Genomic DNA, 24278 nt, shown 5'->3' with positions numbered 1-24278 from the left:
ACTACATTAATGATGAAAGATATACTTTGCAGGGCAATGTACAGTATATTGGTTTAATCTAGAAACATTATTGAACATGTGTGACTGCAAAAAATGCTTTTTAGTGACACATTGCCAGTGACTATAGCAATTACATTGCTAACTACAAATCACTATTAATAGGTGGCATTAGTGATTTGTAGCAGTGAGGAATCTCTGCTACTAAATTGTCCATTTAACAAGGTCATTATGGAGATTTAGCCTCACTTCCTGTCCCACATACACATCGGGAAGTGGGAGGAAAAAGCACCTCTGGTTCAAGTCACAACTGAAAATATTTTGGATTTCCCATTATTTAATGTTCTAGTGACAAATCATGTGACAAGTTAACAGTGTTTCCTGATGGTAAGCAAAGCGAAAAACACATCTTAATACCACAAACAAAGTAAAGCATTCTGTTGTAAAGTGTTTCTATAAGTGCTATAGAGGGTTTATGTACCAAAAATCAACAAAGATACACTAGCTGCATGGAGTTTGCATGTTCTCCTTTTGCTTGTGTAGGTTTCCTCTGGTTTCTCCGGTTTCCTCCCACACTCCAAAGACATGGTAGTAGGTTAATTGCCTCCTGTGTAAATTGGCCCTGTATGTATGCATGTGAGATAGGAGCCTTAGATTCTAAGCTCTATGGGGGCAGGAATTGATGTGAATTGGCAGTATGTAAAGCGCTGCATAAATGGTCGTCACTATTTACATACCTGTAATAAATCATAAATAAATATTTACTGCCCCATAGCACTTAAACTCAATTGTATTCTCTCTAGTTCCAGCCTGTACTAATAAAAAGATTGTTTGCGGTGAAGAAGATGGGTGTATTTCCTTTCCGGTACTTTTTATAAAATAAGAATGTACCCTCCATATCCCCCATCACATTTTCTCCTTACCGTTCTGTTTGATGACCTAAAGTTTGTCAAGATAACTGATAGTGGTTGTTGGGTACTTGTTGTATTTTTACCATAAAGCTATGTCAATATGCCACAAACACAGTTTTTTTGCAGTGGATGTACAGTATGTTTGCTCACTCAACAAGCACCGAGGCCTTGCATAGATGTCTCAGAAGACCTTTTATACGGAGCTAAGACCTCAACACCAGGAACTCTTTCCAACTCTTTCCAACACCTACAGTAATGAAACACGTGTCGAAAAAATCTGGTTCAAATCCCTAGACCTAAAGCTTCTGACATTATGAGGTCAGTTGATTTCCAAGCCTAAGGCATCTAACCATATCCAAGCTTACAAAATGCATATGTTGGAAGGCTAATTGATTAGCCTGTATTTGTGGGAGGAGTCCGTTCCCTCCACACTCACATAAATCGGACAGGTAGACTCACCTGGGCACGGCTTTTCGTCTGCATAAGGTTCGGTACGGACGGTCGTCACTTCCGGTATTTCGTTTCCGGCTCAGGCATCACGATTCAGGTTACTGGATTGTCACATGAAGTAGTTCCTCGGTCTCAGTCATACGTCACGCATCCTTCATCTTCATACGCATACGATAGGGGGGTTGGTCGCTGAGTACGTGGTTGTGCCTGTTGCTTCACAGGTGGACTCAGTCATTCACGTCGGACATCGAGGAATTCACTTCTCTCCCGGCAACTCCGGCCAGGGGCTCGGAGCACGGCAGTGTCCCGTCACTCAGGGCATGGACGATACCCAAGATCATCGCGGAGCTAAAGAGGAAGGGCATCCCCTTCTCGGCCACGGCCAGGAAGGCAGAACTTTTTAGGTTGCTGTTCCCCCAGTATACTGCTAGTGCTACCACGAGCCAGGTGTCACTGCAGACAGTGGTGACGTCTTTGACGCAGATTCATGCCTCCCTGAACACGTTAACCACTTCTGTTCATGACCTGCAGCACAGGACCGAGGATTTGGAGAGACTGACGACCGCTGTGCCGGTGGCGGTGCCTCTGGTGTTCCCCGGTACTGCTGCGGGTGCGCCTGCTACCGTCGACGTCACGGGGCTGGTCACGTTACCGCAGTCCACATACGAATGTGTTAATTTGCGGTCAGCTCTGGCCGAGCCAGGCAGGGTGGATGTAAGTTATCGATTCCCGAATTCGTGCTAGCGTTCAGGGTTTATAGGGATGTGGTCTGCTCCGTTAAGCCCCTGAGGAGGGAGGAATTGGATGCTTATTTACACATTCTGATTGATTTGGCGTACAAATACGCTGGGTACGCGTACTACTACTATCACCGGGCATTTTCGGCCAAAGCTGCGGCAGCGTTGTCCCAGTTTCAGTTCGTGGTGGATTGGGGCAGGGTCGACACGGAGCTATTCTGTAGGCACTTCGCTGGCCTCAAATCTCCCGTATGTACGATTTGCCAGTCCTCTGCCCACACGGCTGACTGGTGTCCTACGCCTGCCGTGGCTGAGGCAGGGGTGCCGCCCAGGCCCACGGGTCTATTGGTCACGCCGGCAGGCTCGACCACCACTCAGTATGACAAATTGGGCCGGCCTATTCTGTTTTTGGGGAAGGCCCAGATTTGTAACAACTTCAACCATAAGGTGTGTAACTACCCTCAGTGCAGGTTGTTGCACATCTGCTCCTCCTGCTTCAGGGCGCATCCCAAATTCAGCTGCACATTGAAAACTCCCTTGCAGCCGTGACTAAGCCGGGTTGATGGGGGGGGGGGTATTGTCAGAATACTTGCGAGGTCATCCTGATCCCTCCTTGGCGGTTTTTCTGGCGGAGGGTTTCGTATCTGGGTTTCACACGGGGCTGGTCACATTACCGCAGTCAACATACGAATGTGTCAATTTGCGGTCTGCTCTGGCCGAGCCTGGCAGGGTGGATACCTTACTTCAGGCAGAGGTCGACAAGGGTTTTGTTATAGGCCCCTTTGTTGAATCTCCGTTTGTGTCGTGGAGAGTTAGTCCTATTGGTCTGGTATGTGGCAAATTTTCTAATACATTTCATCTGATTTATGATTTGTCTGCCCCTCATTCCATACCCGTACCGAGTTTGAATGCGTTGATACCTTCCGAGGAGTTTAGCCTCAAATACTCCTCTGTCGACCAGGCGGTGCAGTACATCTTGCAGGCAGGGGGCGTGGTTGTCCAAAGCAGACATATCAGATGCGTTCAAGCTGTTGCCCATCGAGCCTTCCTTGTGGCAATGGCATGGGGTCAGATGGAGGGGGCTGTATTATTTCGCTAACAGGCTGACCTTCGGGTCTAAGAGCAGTCCCTGGTTGTTTGACACCTTTGCTCGGGCCCTTCACTGGGTGCTCGAGCACCGCGTGCATTGCCAGAAAGTTTTGCATTACTTGGACGACTTTCTGCTGGTGGAGTCCCCTCACAGGACACCGGGTGACCTCAGATTGTTGTTGGAGACGTTTGATTCCCTCAACGTCCCAGTGGTGCCCAACAAGGTGGAGGGTCCAGGCACGGTCCTCACGTTTCTGGGCACAGTCCTGGATACGGCGTCCGCCCACCCGGTCCCTTCATTCAAAGATTTCACAGAGTATGCCCCCTCATTGGCATACTGTCCATCAGGATCAAGGCACACCTCAGGTCAGTATTGGGTTACTCGCCCTTATGGCAAATGGATTCTGAACACAAATCCTATTAGGCCATCATGAAATAACATTGCAGTTTGTTCAAATTCTGTTTACAATATGGCAACAATAGCACGTTTCCAAAGCCAAGCAAAATTCATACTGCATTTTATGCAGTATGAATTTTATTTTTATACTTTAATGTTTATAAGTTCATGTTTGACTACTGATGTTTTCTACTTGAAATGTGCAGAGTTGTTTTTTTCAGACTGGTTACTTACAAGGGTAAGTCTTCTGTATCTAATGTCATTTGCTGATATTAATATTCCCTGCCTTTCATATATAATAATAGGACTGTCTTTTATTAAGCCAGGCATTGCTATTAATAAATGAAAAACTACCTTGTGCTTCCTGTCAATCTGCCATTTTTACTTCCTTTGCTCAAAATACAGTTGTCGTCTACATTAGCAGACAGCTGCACTTTTATCTTAGATATTTTATATAGTGGTGCTGAGATGTGTCAGTAAGCAAATGTTTGCCTGGATTTTGCTTGGGATTCTGGAACTGGGAGGTTTCCAAGTGATTCAGGAGGGAGGAAAGCTCAAGTCCTGGGCCTAGGGTTAGCAATGACCAGCACCCGATGATTACACTGGTGTGCACAGGAAAGGATGCTGGCTAGGGGAATTAGCTCATGCTTGGAAATAGGAACAGACGGTGTTCAGGAGTCAGGAGGACTTCCCCAGAAGTCAAAGTGGAGTCAGGTGGTGTGTGTGCTGGAGGCACATGAATACAGCCAGGATGGTTGGGGAGAACTGGTGAGGCTATGGGGGGAGAGGGGCCACCAGTACAAGTGGGGGACAGCCGGCATTACAGAGAGGACCGGTGGGTCAGAAATGTTAATGTTTAAAGTGGAAGCCAGGAGGCTAAACCTGTGTTATGTTGCAAGTATTGCATGAATGCTGTACTGAACAACCCCTGCAAGGGTTTCCAAGGTGGATGTGTGAGCTTTCAGTTAGATAAAAGTGGGCTACCAGGTCCTTAAACATAAGGTATTGTGAGTGGATTTTTGTACTCTAAGGATTTACTGCTTAATTAGTGGTCTGCATTTTCACATACCAGCAATTGCTCTAGATAGTGATTACCCACAAGCAAAGGTATTATGTACCATTTAGGGTTTTTCAACTAGTAAACTTACTTATTCATACCTGACAGTGATTGTTTCCCTTGTTTATGACTGCATGCATGTAAATGGCCCTGCCTAGCACAAGTGCCAGGCTGTTGATTGCCATTATTTTCTATGGCTGTGAATTGAGCATGTCTATTCATGTTACAGACTGGACATTGGAGATGGGATACAGCCTGCCGGCTTGTAAACAGACAGGGGTTGTACAAGCATCTTAGGTCTATATTATAACTGGCAACTTTCATGAAGAAGGCCAAATGTAGAATCATATACTAAAAATATATATAATGTTTAAATAATTTTTAAAAAATCAGCAAGGTTTTGTTATATTCTACCAGACTTAGACTTTTCCTTTGCTATCTCAGAAATTATACAAACAGGCATAAAGGTGCATCTCTAAAAAATATATGAGCGTGACAATAGTGTGACTTAGCCGTGTCAGTGAGACGCTAATACCAATTCAAACAATGTTCATTTTGCAGTATATCTGGCCCACAGAGCCACACAGGTGGCATCTACATGTCATAGTTGTCCAGTACATTAGAAGGGTACCAGTGACCAAGTGACCACTGCTGATTTTACTGTACATGAAAAGCCTTTATCAGCAGGATTACTTCAAGTATTCACAATATGTGGGTACATCTGAACAAACCATTTAGTGTAATAGATTCTTAAAATGTATGGAGGCTTCTCTTCCATTTTTTTTTTTAAATAGCATATTTGTTCTCTTTATGACACAAGCAGCTCCGGGCTTGGAAACCCTTTGACAACATACAAGCAAGTAGCACCAATTTTTTAGATGCTATTCATGAAAATGGAAATTTACCTAAATTCAAGTCATCCAGAATTCTAGGATTTTTTCCACAAGTAGTAAAGCACAACTGTATGATTGTTAAAAAAAATAAAACATGTCAACCAAAAAAAAGGAGAAAAAAAACATATTTAACAGCAGAAATAACAAAAATGATTCATGCCGGTACTGTTCCCATTCTTTGTTTATATGATTTCTCTAAATTATTAACCCCACTGGGGCCTAAGCAGACTACCATGAAATAAACTAAAGTAGACAAAAATAGCCAGACCTGAAGTTCCATGTTTCATATGTGACTCCTGAGGCACACAGACCACATATGTCTTTTCTGGGCTATGCTTTCCTCTTATTGTTCCTCAGTCATTAAGATTTTTCTTTTGTTAGGAGCCAGCTGTAGTTGCTCTCTTGTTGCCTTATATCCCCTTGTCTTCCACAGGTCATTAGTGCATCACAAGCACCCGTCTAGCCTCTAAACAACACATGTTCACTTTCATTCTCTCTTTTGCCTCAAGATCTGAAAGACATCAGTTTGAAAGGTTAGCAGATAAGGTACAACATTAGAGAACACTTTCAGACAGCAAGTTTTTTATTCGTTCCAACCCAATTTATTGCACATTAAAATACACTCAAAGTTGGATCATTCGAGGCTGTAACTGTACACTATAAAGATTAAAATTACTCACAAATGTCAGTCTGGACATTCATAGAAATACCTTAGAAATCATATGACAGTTTCACGTCAAGACACAGACAAGATTAGAATCCACAAGTCTGTGCAGCCAGTAACATCATGCCATCAACATTTTTCACAGGAGCTGCTGAAAAATTGATGGCTCTTCACAGAAAAGGTTGAAACTCTCTAGCACTGAGTCCCTCAGTATCTTACACTTGTAGCTAATAGGCTGTGAAGTTACTAGACATCTGAGTAGCTCCATCATATGAGTGGAGAAAGGTTGAAGACATACAGTAGTGTATGTGGAAAATACAAAAATAATTGACAACTGACAGAGAATTCACTGACCGGTACCTTTAAACACAACTTATTAAATATATAAAGCATGTTAGAAAGATGTTAAAAAGAAGGAATGTACACTATAAGAAATGTACAGATGTTGAACAGTTATATAAATGCAAACTCTACGTGACTCTTAACATGTGTGTAGTTTAGTGCTTACCAAACTTTCGTCAGAGGCTCAACATGCTAACATTTTTACCATTTTCAAATATCACCTGCAGGTGGGTTACTGTACAACCTACCAACACTGTTAAGCTGATTTATCTGTGACGGAATGGTCAGTCTAGACTAACTAGCATTACACCCGCCCTCTGCTGCAGTTCTCCATCAGGTCGCCACTACTGATTGACAGCAGCAGGGGTACAATAGCTAGTTTGCTATTGGCTATTGCAAATTGAAATAGCCAATAGGAATCTAGCAATGCATTCCTATGGCCAAACATTATTATAATTTTTTTCTATTCTGACACGGCTCCGTGTCAGAATAAAAAAAAAAAGAAAAGAGCGCCCGGGAGAGTTAGGCTTTTTTCTTTTGACGGCATCCGAACCGCCGGCCAATAGAAAACTGTTGGGCAGAGCTAGCTGTCATTGCTAGCTCCACACAATCGTTTTCTATTTTTATTTTTCAACTTTTTTTTACTGTTTTTCTGTTCTGCTCGGTCCCACAGAGAAACCGAGCAGAACAGCCGAGCCGAATGCTGCACAAAAAATATTTTTACATACATTACCACAGTGTATGGTATTTGTGTGTAGTGGTGCATTGCCTTTCATTCTGAATGGTACATCAATGCACATATACAGTAGATCTGAACAAACCTTGTCACCCTCAGCATAGCAAAACCTCAAAAACAAGAATCAGAGCCAAAGGCAGAGACTGAAATTGTAACAGCACTCCACCATGAAGCTGAGTCATGCTCAAATCAAAGAGCAGATTTATAGTCAGAGTCCTGGCCAAGGCAGGCAAGAATTTTCAGGATCTAGGTCACAGGCCATGATCAGTACAGGGATAAACACTATCAACAGGGAAAATGCTTAAAGAGGAACATTACCCATATCTTCCAAATGACAGAAAAGTCACCTTTAGAAATGTTTAGTAATGACAATCTACAAGCAGATACTTATAGATAATTGCAGGCTTTTTATTCTTTGCATACCAAGTTTTTCTATTCTTTCCCAATCTATTTACAGTGGCCATTTTAACTAAGGGCAGGTTACTAGATCTCTTTTTACTTCTTTTCTTCCCCAGTCTTCTGACAGACCTCCCCCCTTGACTAAAAATCACATCATCATACAGCTTTGCACTCTGGTATGAAATCATCTTACATTCATTAGTAAACAAACAAACATATGTTTCTTTTACTTCATTACATCCTGGCAAGGTTACATCAGCAGAGCATTGCTTGGAAATCTCATCTGTAATTTCACAAGAGATCTCAGGGAAAGGCATTTTCCTCCACTGAATGTGCATGATCACATGTCCTAGTCACATGTGACAGAGTTCCAGGAACTAAAAGGAGATCTAGTAACCTGCCCTTATAAGTATGTTACTGACGTGGAAGAATCACACAGCAAAAATGTCAAAAGTGTGTCAGTCATTTACGAACAGAAACCAAAAACAAGCGTCATGAAGGGGTTAAATGGCTACTGTAAATAGATTGGGAAAGAATCGAAAAACATGGTATGCAAAGAATAAAAAGCCTGCAGTTATCTATAAGTTTATGTTTGTAGATTGTCATTACTAAACATTTCTAAAGGTGTCTTTGTTGTTATTTTGAAGAAATGGGTAAAGGTTCACTTTAAAAGCTTTATCAAAATGAATTGACGAACAAAACACATGAATTAACGTGCTTGTATCAGTGACCACATGCCAGGGTATTGTATTACCTTATTAGGTACGATACCACAGGGGTGGGAAATCCCATCCCAAAATCATATCCGGCCTTCTCTGAATTAAAAAAAAAATATCTGAAATAGTAAAATAAATCCCTTTCACTCAGGTGAGAGTCTGTGAGTCTAAGTGAGGGTGGGTTTCCCACATGTCATTAAAATTTTAAAAACAAATCATTGGTTATAATTTCAGAAAGCCTTCTCCCACTTGGAAAAAAAAAACATCTATGTCCCTGTTCTAGGCAGACATCTTCATGCACAAGTCCCTCCGGATAGACACTCCAGCAGAACAACTGCAATCCACAGAGCTATAACATTGACTCTGTCTGGGGCAGAGTTCAGAGGAGAAAATAATAATCTGGAAGGTTGCTTCAAACATTTATCAACTTTCCTCAACTCACACTACTAAACAGAACCCGCAGTGGTTTCCTGGGGAGGATAAACAGTCATAAAGTAACTAATGCATTCAATCTTTTCACTCTGGAACCTCCTAAACAGAAGCAGGCAGACGCAATCAATACTCTGAGCTACAGTCATACAGTAACTAATGTATTCAATCTTTCCACTCTGGAACCTACTAAACAGAAACAGGCAGAAGCAATCAATAGGAAAAATAACTGCAGAGCACAAAAAGTAAACAAGGCTCAGGCTGGCTACAGTATAGCTGCTAAAGCAAACAAAAAAAACTAACTAGGGACACTCCAGCTTAATCCCTATATATTAAACATCTGAACAATTATATTTCTTTTTGTTAGTGTCTACAGTAACCCATGCATGTCACTTTACAGCATATCACAACTGGATATCTATGAAAGAGGAAAAAAGCTCAGCTTCCATAATTCAGTGCAACATTACACAGAAGCATAATTTTAAAGGCTGTCAGACAATGAGTTGTAAATGAGCTGCACTCTTATGGAAAGGAAAGCAGCTGAAATAATTAATTGGTTAAATCTGGTAATTTCAGTAACTCAATTTTAAAACAGTATCCTTCATTTCATCAATTCATTTTACTTAGACTGGAGTTGTTCTTCGAGTTAAGGCTATTACCTAGGTTAGGTTTGCAATAAAAAAAATCTAAAATAATTTTTGCATGAATTGTTTAATAACAAAATAAGGTTTAAATGATTAGCAAAGACCATGACTTAAATAATAGGCATATGGTATACAGATTGACTGCCTGATTGGCATTCCTACCATGGTGCTGACTTAGTTCTGTTACACATTCCATTGTACAATGCTTTCAAACACAGAGGGATCAAACGAAAGCAACAGCACAGTTTTGTTCCTTAAGACCTTAATCTTGAACCCAAACATAAAAAGTTTTCCTTTTACTCCAGTATATGGAGCATTAGTTATTTTGCAGTGGGTATTATTATATAGCATGTAATACCTAAGAGGACAAGACCATTTAATATGGCGTGTAATAATAAACCACAGGGGAAACACAACAAAAGACAGCTATCCAAATAATTCAGAGAGGTCCAAATTAAGCTTTACACAATAAATCATGCATGCAATTTGGTAATGAGACTTATTTGAACAATGAAAGTGCAATTAGCTTTCCCAGAGTAAATTTATGTGATCTCAAAACGAGGGAACAAAAAACAAAAAGTCCGTAGTATGGAGCCGAAGTTCTCAATATTGCTACATTACATTAAACCTTCTTGTAAAAATACTAGTTGGCTAGTGGTTATGTTGACCCTAGGCTGTTCACTTTGCAAGGGAATTTGCACTTTGCAGGGGAAGTTTCCCCATAGTTTAGTGAATTAGGTAAAGCTCTGCTGACTTCCATCACCCATGCTTATGTATGTTCTACATTACTTTTCATATATGACATGAATCAAGTGACCATTCAAAATAAAATGTCCCAAACTTTTTGGCCTATTTGAGCGTGTAGCCAGCTGTGTAGTGAATTAATTGATGTACTTCAAAGCATAGCACAAAAAAAAAACCACATTTTTTTTCTCTCTGGATAATCTATGGCTATAGCAAATGCAGCCTCATAAAACCCTATATAAAAGCTGCAGCATTTTGTAACTATTTTCAGTGCTGTTTTAAGAACATTTACTGTAGTGAAATGTAGGATGCCTAAATAATTTAGTTAAAGCCCTTTTGCCTGGACAGATATCCTTCAGCTTCTAAAGCTTTTGGCTTTGATCCTGTTTAGTCCACTTGTCACAACACAGATAGGTTCACATCCTCCCTTTCATATTTTATGTACTTTTTTGTGGACAGAGGAATGTTGATCCCTAATTAACTAGTCAAACAAAGATACCATGTAATCCATGCACTGAAGATGTATTATTGCTTTTTGCATTCCCGGGCTCAACAGACACCCTTTCATCCTTCTATGGCTTCTACGTGGACTTAAGAGGAACTATATAGGAAACTAAATTAGAATGTATAGAATTAGCATAAATGTTCTATTTACTCAGCTCTGCTGCCCACTCATATCATATGAATGTAAAAAAAAGAAATAAATTGTAAGCTGATAAAAAAAAGCTCATATCAAATAAAGCCATTAACACACTGGCAGATCAGGCAAGCCAACACCTCTCAAGATCCTGTCCTGTCTGCAACAGATGTTACTAGCAGTGAAGACAATTAGACATATATGAGTGGTCCTGTCTGAAGTCACACACTGTACAAGGGACACAAGAAAAAATCCCACTAGTGATGTAACATGTAAGACCCCATTCACACCTATATCTTTCAGCGCGATTAGGGATTCCTGCATCAGGAACTTGCATTTTCCTGCAGCAAGAATCCCTATTTGCCGTTTACAAGCAGCAACTGTCATCTGTTCAAGTGAATGACCGGGCAACAGCTGCTGCATTTGAATCCTGGCATACCACATGTAATCGTATGTGATACGATTACATGCGGTTAGGAATCAATCACTATCCCTGGACACATGATCGATGCATGTATGTAGGTAATATTAGGACAAGCCTAACCAATCTATTTTATTTGTATGCAAGAATGCAAGTCCTTGGTTGTAGACAGATCTAAAGAAGATACAATCAGATTGTATAGAGTATAGTCAGATTTGGTCTCTAAGGCAGTGGCAGTCACTTTAGCAAGCTTGAATGTATGGTAGTATATTGGACTGATTTGCCAGAGCTGGGGCTTGTAATTATTCAGCTGTGGACTGGCTAACAGTGAGGGTGCATGACAATTATCTTTTATATGTATAATTATGATGACAAGGTCATGACTGAATAAGGGGTTCAACTGTATAGAAACCTGAAATTATAGAAAAAATGATAGAAATTATAGTGCAATGCTAAGCTGATCCATTTTTCCACCTGATTTTCAGTATGTGTGAGTGATTTCACAGTTGCCACAGAAGGCAGAATAGTACTGCACTGGCTTATTTATATGCAGTGAACAGTAGGACATTCTACTAACTTTCTAATCTGTTCCATCTCTTCCTGAGGCAATGCCAGTTTCTCTGTTGGTACTCTAGAGTGTCTGTTCATAACTCAGCACAGTAAGATTCAATGCAAAACTGGTTTATAGAGTGTTTCAATCCCTGTTTATGGCCAGTTTGTTTTGTATTACATGCAGATGTTGGCTTTTCTCCTGCAGGAAACAGGAATAAGCGTCCAGACACCAAATCCATGGGTTCTGCTTGGATTTATCAATCTTGTAAATATTACTCATTGACACAGCCGAGCAAAACACTCTCATGATAATAATGAACGAGGGAGCTATTCAAAAAAACATAATTTTCAATCCATGGAGTCACAGCTCTGAACTATAGTGAAGTCTTGCTAGAAGCAATCATGCATTTTTACCTCTATAAATAATAAATGTGTTATCAGATGTATTTGGTTGCAGAAGGGAATCTTGTACTAAATTTTCCAATGCCTGGAAAGAATATTTTAATATTAAATGATGCTGAATGAAAGTCCCCGTCACATGGTCATTGAAAATGTACTGCATAAAATGTTACATGTCTCGTAAATTCAAATAAAACACAAGTAAAGAATTAGGCCTTGCATCCCTTTAATTGTGGCACTGAGAGATTGTACACTAATTATTTCCTACCCTGTCATACTCTCCCCATGCTTCTTTTCTTTACTATTCTGATACTGGAATAAGCTGCATAAGTTTAATTGTAACTAATTACAATTATAATATACATGCAAGCAAGCTAACATTTTCAATGTATTTACATTATTAGAGTACACACTTTTTAGATGGAGCGTAATTTTTCTTAAAGAAAAAATGTGTCTCATAACCTTTTCTTCCCTAAACTTGATAATTTTGTATTCTAAGAAGACAGTCCACCAAAAAAATAATAATTTAGTTAGAAGTGGAGCCTAACGGTCAAAGTCAGCCAATGGTTTCTTCAATTGACCAACTGTAAGATCTCCCTGTCATAATTTCTGAGTTTTCCAGCAACTCCTGCCCACTCTTTAAAACAAGAGATGGTCACAAGAGGTGTGCAAACCCTGGAACTTAACTGCAGAGATCTCACCAATAGAGTTCCCGAGAGCTATTGGAGCTGCCAGGTGGGTTAACTCACCAGCATTTGGTAAAACCTGAGAGATCATTTTGGGGTGGACTAACCCCTATTTATTGTTTTCAGTTAGGGTTGTTCACATTAAGTAGTTGCTTTGATATCTATATACAGCTATCTAGCAGTCATAAATACATATTTTTCACCATTGTAAGCCAACTTGCCTAGTCCATGGTTTTATTGATTATGATGTTACTAGCTGTAAAAAAAAAAAATACTTTTAGAAATCATATTTCTCCCCTATAATATTTCCATGAAGATCACATTGTATATGCCTGTTAAGGTCAAGAAAGGGTTGAGCTTGTGCTGGAACCTAATCCTATTTTTCCTAATATTTTATTTACACACAAACGCATTCCCACACCAATTTTTACATAATGGAGCTACAGGTTATCTTGTAAATTCTGTCATCAAATGTAATAAGAAAATAAAGTCTGTGCTCAAATTCAAATATAAGATGCTAGAGGGCTTTACTGTCTCCCTGGTCAGCCCATTATCTGTGTATCTTCTCTCAGTATTACTGTAGTATGGAAAATGTGTCTTATATGATCACCTTTAACATATGCTGTCTTTAGATCTGAGCACAGGCTTTACTTTCTTTAGTTCAGTGACCAGACCTATTCTGTAGATATCCTTTATTTAGGAACATTGTTGTTTGCTGTTAAAGTAGACATTTATTATGCTGTTGAGCAGCTTAGAAATGTATTGCAATATGTAGCATACCATACACTTAGTTTGAAGTGATCATAATTATGGCAGGCAGCTTTAAAGGTTAAAAAAAAGCAATACCCCCAAAGAAAACTCAACTGATTCTACTGTCAAGGTGGTGCCTATTTGGTGACTTCTCAATAACCAACCCATCTTGTGTCCACTCCTCATGTCATGCTGGAAGCTTTTAGGACCCTGTGAGGACTTGAGGGAGGATCCCAGTGTTAGGCTCTTCACATAGGCACTGCAGACTGTATCCATGTGACACTAGATTTAAACACATAATTGGGGCTTAAGTTTAGTTTTTGTTTTAAATAAAAAAAATATAGATTAGTTACAGGAAGAATAGGAAAAGTTTTTGTTTCAGGAGATGAGCTTTAAAATTAAGCAATGCATGTACCTCCAACTTGTTTAATTAAATGTGATATATCAAAATGCATATTAAAATATTCACAAAAACTGTTAATGTATTAAAAACCTCATTCAGTAACACAAAAGCAAGTATCCAATAATTCATTTATTATTCATATAGAAATGGAATATCAAAGAAACATGAGTGCTTCTAGCAAAATGATTAACCTTAATAAATCAATAATATGTTAAATATTTCCACAGAAATGTCATATGTATCTCTATCAAAATAGATACACAGTCTTGAAAACAAGCTATTTGCTAACAATATCAAGTTTAATTATTTATTTTCCTGAAAAGTCCTGTAAATATGTTGACTCAATACAGTACAGAAATATATTTATAATATATTTTAATAGTACAGGCCCGCATAATCCAACCTAGCTCTTCCATCCAGGATGCAAATTGTTAAGAGTACATCAGAGAATTTTGGAAAAGGTTCCAGTGCTGACTTTTGTCTTGTTTTTTTGCATTTTGCATGTTTCCCTTTCACCCTTCCTATTCGGGCTACTTAGTCCCTAGCCAGACACTCCCAACTTCTTACTCTGCTACTCAGTTAGTTTAACTGTTCAAGCAGAGACATGACTTAGCAAAGCCTTTTGTCTTCTTACACTTAAAAAGACTGGAAAAACATCCTCTTTACTGCGCTAATCTGAAGTAGTATTACATTGGAGAGTTAAGCTGCCTGTGGTTTCTGCCAAGTCAGCAAATGGTCATGCTATCTGCACAGACTGGTTCTCAGGAGGTATGTCATATATTAGCATTTGAAAAAGAACAGCTTTGCAGAAATGGACCACACAGGCTAGCTGTTAAGAGGAAGGGCTGGTGCTTTTCAAAGGAGAGTGTTCTCTTCTTTTTTTCTAGCAGATAGATAGAAATAAGAAGCAGAAGTATGCTAGATGTTGTCATCCTAATTTCATAGGTGAAATTCCAAGGGGACGTACAGTTACAAGAAAAAATAGTAAAAATGAAGGCGTATATAATATGATAGGAGCACAATTACAGATCAGGCGCTATCAGAGATAGCATAGACATTGATAACAATTCTGGTCAGAATGATTCTACAGCCTATGATCCCCATGCACAGCTCTTTAACTTCCCTGGTGAGTCATGATATAGACATGCTGATTAGTAGCCGCCCATGCCCAGATGTCATGCCAGATTTATTTTGCTGTGGACATGCTTCTGTGAGGGAGAGTTTTAAGTCTTCTAAGCCACTGGGTTTTGTCTGCAGACAGACGACCTGACAATGTTTTATGTGACTGTTTTACCCATTTTATATTTTGCATGTTTAATTGGATACTGTTTTTTCAGCCCCTTTCTTTTTCAAGCACTCTGGACAGAACATGTATTGTATAAAAAATATCAACACAACAAAAGTCTCAGTGATCCCTTCCCTTACTCTATTCTATACCCTTAAAGCAGTCCGCTTTATTGATACCAGCACCTTCAAAGCAAATATAAATGTTGTTATGATATGCTGTATATACGCTTGATACAGATAAGTCAGTAATTTACACACAACCTCTCATTCCCTCCCTATGAATCAGGCATGTCAAACCTTAATTAAACAGTGAGTTGAAATTAAGTAGAATTAATCTTCTAAGGTCCATATTATGTCTACCGGGGCCACGTCTTCTCAATTACTGCACTTTGGGAGATGTGGCCCCCGGGTCACATTTTATTCCCAAGAAAAGGTTCCAGGCATTTACATATTTTGCTTCAAAAATATGTAACCTTTAACAACTGGAGAACAGTTGGGCTTTGTTCAATATAAATTCTTAAACCAGCTGAGGGTTGTGAAGCAGGATCAAGAGGGCTGCATACAGCCCAAAATACAATAGTTTGACATGCCTGCTGTACATACGTTAGTTACCAGTTTCTAATAATATTTTACTACTGATACAAAGAAAGAGATATTTGTAATAAAATACTGTCTGTGAATTAAAATTTACAAGATATCCATCTGTGTACAAATGGCCGATCTGTAAAAGTCTGGGGGCTGCTAATTGTGGACAATGTCCACAATTAGCAGCCCCCAGACTGTTACCGATCGGACATCTAGGAACCTTTGGTGAAGAGAACACTATCTATACCTGTCATCATGCAGTATTTTCCTAAGTAACAGTCCACACACAATCTGTCACACTGCACTTCCCTGTCTAGACATCTATGTTTGATTGTTAAGCTGCCCATAACAGCGGACTTAATAGCTGTATGAAAAGCTGTACTTCACTACAACAGCCAATGGCAAAAGATTGTTTCACTGAATTCTAAAACACTTTCAGCAGTGTTTAGTGTCCTAGGAGAGAGATTAGCAGTCTTCTGCAAGTTAAATGATGCTGTCGCAACTCTAATTCATTTTTATTATGTTTAAATATATATTTACAATGAAAAAGTTCCTTTTTAGCAGTTGTTCAAAGATGATCTATGTGTATTAATTATATCTACACTGGCAACATAATAATCTTAATTCAGAAAAAATTAGGCCGCTTCCTAGGACGAACGCTAATTGTTTATGAAATCCCTATGCCTCTAAGAGCTATACACAGATAAAAGGATAAAAAAATTTAAAAATTCAGCACTTGTATGTGGTTTCACCTCCACATGTGAATGTCATATCTGTGTCAATAGAAGCAGTATGTACAAACACAGCATGGTTCACCAATGATCTTAAAGCACAGACAGCAAATTATTCTGGCTGTCTGGTTTGGAAGAGAGCTCATTTGCATATTACTAGCCCTCCTAGCTGTGGGAGCTGACATAACGTTAAAATAGGTTATATTTATAGATCTGAAAAGCTCTGCCATTAGAGCTCTGCCATTAGTTTTTGTTTAGACAGGAGTTCTTTAAGGATGAGTAATTCAAATCACAATGCCTTAATGCTACACCAAAAGAAGACATCATGATATTTTATTTTATTAGCGTGATTTATCAAACTGTCTAAACTGAGGTACAGTTTTATGAATCAACAATTTAGAAAAACATTATACAAATTCCTAATTTCATGTGGGAAAAATTCAGTCTCCTCGGATCCACTCACACATCCTTTAAATAATGTCTGCTCACTTCAGACAAGCATTCCATACATAGAACAACATAACACTGAATGATGTCATTTTTACTTCCGCAGTGTTAGTTGTTCTCAGTGTTTCGTTGTGAAGTGAACCTGTCATTAGGGGTAAATTAATCTATTTGAGAAAATCAGAAGGTGGTATTAAACTCAAAAGGTTTTTAAGCTATTCTAAATGCTGCTGAAATACAATACAATATTTACACTTACAATGGATGCTGTTTTTTGATATTTAAATGTTTAAGTTTCCTGCAGAATCAACTGGTCACTTGAGCACTGGCTCTGATATCCTGTTTTGGGATGGCTCCTTTTCCTTGCAGGCTCCCATGGAGCCACCCTTGTGTGTACCAGTAAGCTTTTTGTGTCTCTACAAACACACAAGCATACCAGGGGAAGTTACTCCCCTGCTCCTCCTGCCTGTCTTGACCCTTCTCAGAGCTGGTAGGTGAACAGCTGTTAGAGTTGCTTTGTCCCTTGTGATCTTGTACTTGACAGGAAGTTGAAGGAAGTGGAACTAAGAGAGTTGGAGCCAGCTGTTTGGAAACATGATGACTGTAAGTGATCGGGCACAAATGTTAAGAAATACTTTTCTGGGCAATGTGTATTTGTATCTGGATTCATTACTAAAAAAAAAAAGTTTGAGTGTTCAATATTACTTTAAATCCAGCTGGTTCATGGATCATAAAAATCAGCTGTTCTGCGGCTCCTGGCATTTTTGAAGGACATGTGCATTTGTACATAGGGGTACTTCAAATAATCCCTGGCATCCCCTTCGTGACAGGAAACAGATGGCCTCATCTCACTGTAGCCACCATTTGCTATAACAATAGAGGCTTATGACAGTAAATTTTACTGTTTGAGTCTTTGAAGCTCATAATCTATTTGTGGGCAGGACCAAACAGCAGGAGATGCCAGCCTAGGGTTTAGATGCAGTAATGCCACCCCTCCACCATCAGGTGAGAATGCAAACTATCGTGAGGGTCACTGTCATCTATTCATTTCTTTATAGATTGCTATGGAGATTGGTCAACCGAGCTGGGTGGCCATGTGCTGGGTCTTCCTACCTTGTCACCAATGTTCCTGCCACCTAGGAGTTTACCAGCTGATGATACTTGCTGCCCAGTTCCACTGCACCCCACCCTTCCTCAGATTAGCGCCCTGAAGCTTCCCATTGCCAGGAAGCTCAGGACAGGAAGACATCACTGAGCAGTGTGTGAGACATCATTTTTGAAGATTAGTTAATAAGTAAATTCAAGTAGTGCTGCTGGTATGCTGGCTGTGCAAGTGTTGTAATAGTGCAGCCACAATTACACCTTTGGATGACTCGCCTATTCAATTAGCACTCCTGCCTGTACATATGCAGGTGCCTTAGCAATTAGAGAAGAGTTCCCTGCTCCCCTATGCCCACGCACTCACCCACAGCACCGCTGCACTTTCCCAAGAGTCACCCACTAGGCAGATGGCTTTTGGGTGCTGCAGTCTTACAGGGTGCACATATGTGTTAGAAGACCTGTAGGGCAATGATATCACCACTTGCAATGATATCACAGGGCGCAGAGACTGGTATATCTCATCTGAAAATGCATATTTTCCTTCAGCTGCATGCTTTGCACACAGGAAGGGAGCTCTTTGGATAAATATGTTCTTGCCTGGAGATCATCTTCAACTCACATTAATAAAACTCAGAAGGGCTTTCTTTTGGGCATTGAATTGATTCTTGTGTTTTTATATAACTGAATAATACGTTGATTTGGCACAGTCAGTTCATCGAGGGTGTGGGATCTGTATCCTCCAACCAAAGGCTAGAGGACCAAATGACACTATATGAGATACCTTTTTAAAATGAATTGGCAAGATTTTCGCCATGCTGTCATTATTTCTAGAAATTCCAAATCAGTGATGTTAAATATTAACCTTATAACTCTTCTGAGGCCTACATTTTTTATTCTGCTTGAGAATGGAATAAGTATGTACACTTGCACATTCGGCACACATGGTGTTAAACATGTTTTTTTCATTAGAGAGGGTCCGGCATGCATTGCTGTATTAAACTTTAAGACTGCTGTGATATAGTTCAATTCCCTGCAGCTGTTCTCCTGCATTTTATGAGGGGATTTAGGAATAGGCTGGCTCAAGCAGTTGGTCTAGACAGTGTTGATTTTGTTCTGAAGGAATATGAGAGCTCATCTTTCAGCCTATCCCTCTCTATTTGTAAAAAGCTACCAGCTCAGTTCATTTTGGGGCAAATGTTTTCTAGTCAGGCGCAGTGTTGTGGGGCTCTAGGGTTGTAGATTACATTTTGAACTTCCTTTGAAGTGGTTTTATGATGAAAAGTTATCATGCATGTTCTTATGTTTGTTAGCTAAGAGGGGGAAAAAAACAAAGCTTTATGAAAATGATCAATCTCTTTCTTTAGAAGTAATCAGCCATATATCAGGGCATGGACTACATCTGGAATCTGTAACATCTGTTTAAAGAAACAGCCCTGTTTATTTATAATGGCGCAGTGAGCAGACATAAAACTGTGAGTGACTGACAAAATACTCAACATCTTTGTTATCATTTTCTGCCTTCAGCTTACAAGTAGTCAAATATATCTGCCATATAGCTCTGTAATCATATAGACAGGTTCTTTTTGTGGCAGGAAGTTGCAACCACTTTTCTCTGCTGCCAGATAAAAGCTAAAAGACTAAAGCAAAACCACTTGATAGAGGAGATACTTAAAGAAATGCTTCTGTGGAAGAATCCAAATGGTCTGTGAAAAATGTGTTGTCATGAGGAATGCATTTTCGCAAAATGAAAGGAATTGCTTACAGATAAAATGTTTCATGTGACTGAATATGTACAGATATGCAATTCTGGTTGAGACTTAACCTCCTTGGCGGTCTGATTATTTCCTTTTTTTTTCCTTTTTTGTTTCTATTTTTTTTTAAAACGTTTTTTTACTTTCAAATCTCCCGCCGGTTCCGCCCCCCTGTGACGCGGACGCTCGCAAGGGACGGAACCCGGAAGACGGATGCCGGCATCGGCCGGAGGACACAGCAAGGATCGTGGACAAGGTAAGATGCTACAGTGTAATCCCGAGTGTGGCTCGGGGTTACTGCTTTTGGTAATGAAAATGAACCCCGTGCCACACTCGGGATTACCGCCAGGGAGGTTAAAGTAACACTAAAGTTAGAAATGAAATCCTAAAAATTCATTCAGCTACCTTAACTATTAACAATATTGGACCTTATTTGTGTATCACTCGGCTGTAGGACCTGAAATCATCTCTGAATTGGTGCTGACACTGTCCTTTCTTCTGGAGTGTGGCTACTTTTGTTCCCCATGGTGTGTGTTGTAAAGCAGCCACCACTACAAGCTTGCTCCCGTGATGGACTACAATCTCAATACAAATGAGTAAACTAAATGTAAGATGGAGCGGTGGCTACTCTACAACACACACAGTAGCCACTCTCCAGAAGGAAGGACAATGTCAGCAGGAATTCAGAGATGATTTGAGGATCTACAGATGAGTGATACACAAATAAGTATCGTTAATAGTTAAGGTACTTGAAAGCATTTTTAAGATTTAACTCCTGAGCTTAGTGTCACTTTAACCATTTGAAGTCCGCGTTGTTAAACCTCCTTCCTGTCCAGGCCATTTTTCAGTATTCAGCACTGCAGTACTTTGACATTTATTCTGTCATGCAACGCTGTACTAAAATTAATTTTATACCATTTTTGGGGACAGATAGAGCTATCTTTTGGTGGTATTTAATCACCAATGGGGGGTTTTAGTTTTTACTATATTAAGGAAAAATTACCGGGAAAAAAAACTGTTACCCTATATTAAATTATAAAACATTTATTATTACCCAATTTTTTGGTAAAATATAAAAGGCGGGGTCATGTCAGGTTAAAAGACACCAAACATGTGAAGCCTTAAAATTGCACACGCGAAACCTCAAAAAACTACGATACCAAAAATTGGCCATAGGCGACGCTTTGAACCGCTCATCAGTTTTGTGTTATCAGTCAATGATGGCCCTAAAATTATTGCTCTCACTCCGACGTTCACGGCAATATGTAACACGTGTAGTGCAATTGTTGTTTTCACGCTGGCGCATCTGATGCGTATTTATGTTTATATGTGCTTAAACGTGGGGGTGGGGGACTTAAAAATTTTGTTTGTTTTTTTTTACTTTTTTTATATGTGACTTTTACACTTAATGTTATTGTTGTCACATAGGGGGATAACAATCGACTTTAAGAAGGTCTAAGTTCAGCAACAATATGTGCCCAAAAAATGAGGTCAGCTGCCTACTTTACCACCTCGTTGAAAGACGGCCGGACGGGAGTCTCCTGGATGCGGGTGGGCGCCCACGCCCCCTGGCGCGCACGAGCAGGAAAGTGCCGGGATTTTAAACAGCCAGCGATGGCCATTTACATACAAGAGGTCCGGTGTCTGTGAAGACGCCCGATCGCTTGTATGATGGAAGTGAAGGTGCACCCCCCCTCCCTCCTTACCTCTGGTCGCCGTCGCTGTCCCCGCCGCCACAACGATCCCGGTCGTCCATCCATCCTGAGCGATGTGGCTCTGTGCACTAAGATCATTACCCGATCTCCCTCCGCTCTCCTCCCGGTCTCTGAATGTAGGAAGTGATGCATATTACATCACTTGCGCATTCCTCTTTCACTCTCCGGTACAGAAACAGGAGAGAAGCTGATGAAGCAGATCTGTACTTCATTAGCTTCTCTGGGGGTCCCTAGGGGACATTAGGGGTCTTAGAGACCCCTGATGTCTCCATAAAGGGGACCTATAACTGTAATTTGTTATTACATAGTGTACTTATTAGCACCCTATGTGATAATAATAAAGTTAAGTGTAAAAAAAGTTTTTAAAAAAAAATTCTCACAAAATAAATAAAAATGTACACATACAAAACAAAAAAAACCCCACAACATTTTGATGAGCGGCAAGATCTTTTAAAGCGTCGCCTATGACCAATTTTGGCTATGGTGTTTTTTTGCGATTTCGCGGGCACGCGCAATTTTAAGGCTTGACATGTTTGGTGTCTATTTACCTGACGTGATCCCGCCTTTTATATTTTACCAAAAAATTGGGTAAAAATAAATGTTTCCTAAAATAACAGAGAAAGAGAAAACCATTTTTAAAAAAAATATTCTGTACTTTTTTGTTATATAGTAAAAAATAAAAACCCCAGTGGTGATTAAATACCACAAAGAAAAGCTCCATCTGTCCCCAAAAAATGGTATAAAAATAATTTCAGTACAGCGTTGCATGACGGAATAAATGTCAGCCAAAGTACTGCAGCGCTGAATACTGAAAAATGGCCTGGACAGGAAGGGGGTGTGAACACCGCGGTCAGCAAGTGGTTAAATATACTGACCAGGTTTTTCCATCAATTTATTTTTTCTTCCCTGATAGTACAGGCATATTCCAAGATGACAATGCCAGGATTCAAGCGGCTAAAATTGTAAAAGAGTGGTTCAGGGAGCATGAGACATTATTATCACACATGGATTGGCCATCACGGAGTCCAGACCTTAACCCCATTGAGAATCTTTGTCTTGCATTGGAGAAGACTTTACTCGGTGGTCTGACTCTCCCATCATTAGTACAAGATCAGTACAAGTGAAAGTTAATGCAACTCGATTAATGCAACTCTGGACAGAAATAAATGTTGTGACATTGCATAAGCTTATGGAAACAATGCCATGGTGAATGGGTGTCATAACCAAAGCTAAAGGCGGTCCAACAAAATATTAGAGTGTGTGACTTTTTTTTTGGTCAAGTAGTGTATATTTGATAACTGTATAGGAAAAGCTGCTTCTTTGGGATTTAGTAATGGCAAATATGCTGTTCACTTTCAAGGGAATTTTCCCTTAGCTTAGTGAAAATTCACTTTGCACAGGTTACCCTATTACTTAGCTTTACCTCATTTACTAAACAAATGGGAATCTTCCCCCTGTAAAGCTTAAATTCCCTTGCAAAAGGAAGAGCCTATTGGCCTTTAGGAAATCAGTTTGTCTCTACCAGCTATAAGCCTACTTTGCCTAATGCTAATTTGGGGGCCTGCTGGAAGGTGGCTTTCTGTAGCACTGCACCATAGAGGTGCATTAATATAAAAGACAACCCATTTCAGTTCCATTCCTTCCCTACTACTGTCTGCTTGGTCTCCTTTAGAAATATTATTTTAATATAACCACGATGATTCCTCATTGCAATTCAGTTCTCAGGGCTAATTTGAGCTGTGTCTTTCTGAGGCACATAAGGGTTAACATGAGCACTATGTCCTTTAATAACAAAATTTACTTTGTCCAGAGCTAGTGGAATGTTTAAACCATTTCCATTGGCCCTACAAGAAAGCTTACAGGGATTTTTGGAATGTTTACATTGCTAAAAGTGTTTAAAGAGGATAACATGTCTAGCTGATATTTATTCCAATATTGTATGGAAACAAAACTCTTACTGCAGAGACTCCTGATCTAAAGTAAGCCTTGCGTTTATGCTCAATACTCCAGTTGATGTAGGAAAAACATACTTGGTATTAACAGAATAATGAAAATGTAAAATGTATATAGTAAGTAAAACAAGATGCAAAAGTAGCTTCTGCACATATTATCTGCTCCGAAAATGGCACAAATATTTACAAAAAGATAAACAGCATCTGGTTTTAGTTAAACAACATCATTTCATTTAATAAATTTTGGTTTGTTTAAGATAAATATTTTAGAAGATGCTTTTTAAACAAATACAGTTCAGAACTCAGATCTTCTGAATTAAACACTTTTTCTGTCTGATCTTCTAAATGCTTGTATCCAGTAAAGCTATTTTTTTTTTGCAAATGTTAATTTACATAAGAAGCAGCCAAAACTATGTGAATGTTATTATTCTGATGCCACAATGGCAGCAACATTGAGTGCGATGTAAGATGGCAGTTTATTTTTCCTGTTTTTTAATTAAAAAAGCAACTGCAGTCAGTTTTTTTTATACATATTTGTGAGATAACCACAGAAGGTAAGTATACAGCATTTTTAAAGGGTGTATCTAAACCCAAAAACAAAATGCAGTATGCTGCCAAAAAATGCACGCTGGACCACAATGCAGGTCACAGCACTACAG

This window comes from Nanorana parkeri, unplaced genomic scaffold (genome assembly GCF_000935625.1).
Source record: "Nanorana parkeri isolate BGI_ZX_2015 unplaced genomic scaffold, ASM93562v1 scaffold208, whole genome shotgun sequence".
NCBI classification, from domain to species: domain Eukaryota; kingdom Metazoa; phylum Chordata; class Amphibia; order Anura; family Dicroglossidae; genus Nanorana; species Nanorana parkeri.
The sequence above is the reverse complement of the archived record's forward strand: the minus strand, read 5'-3'. Positions refer to the sequence as shown.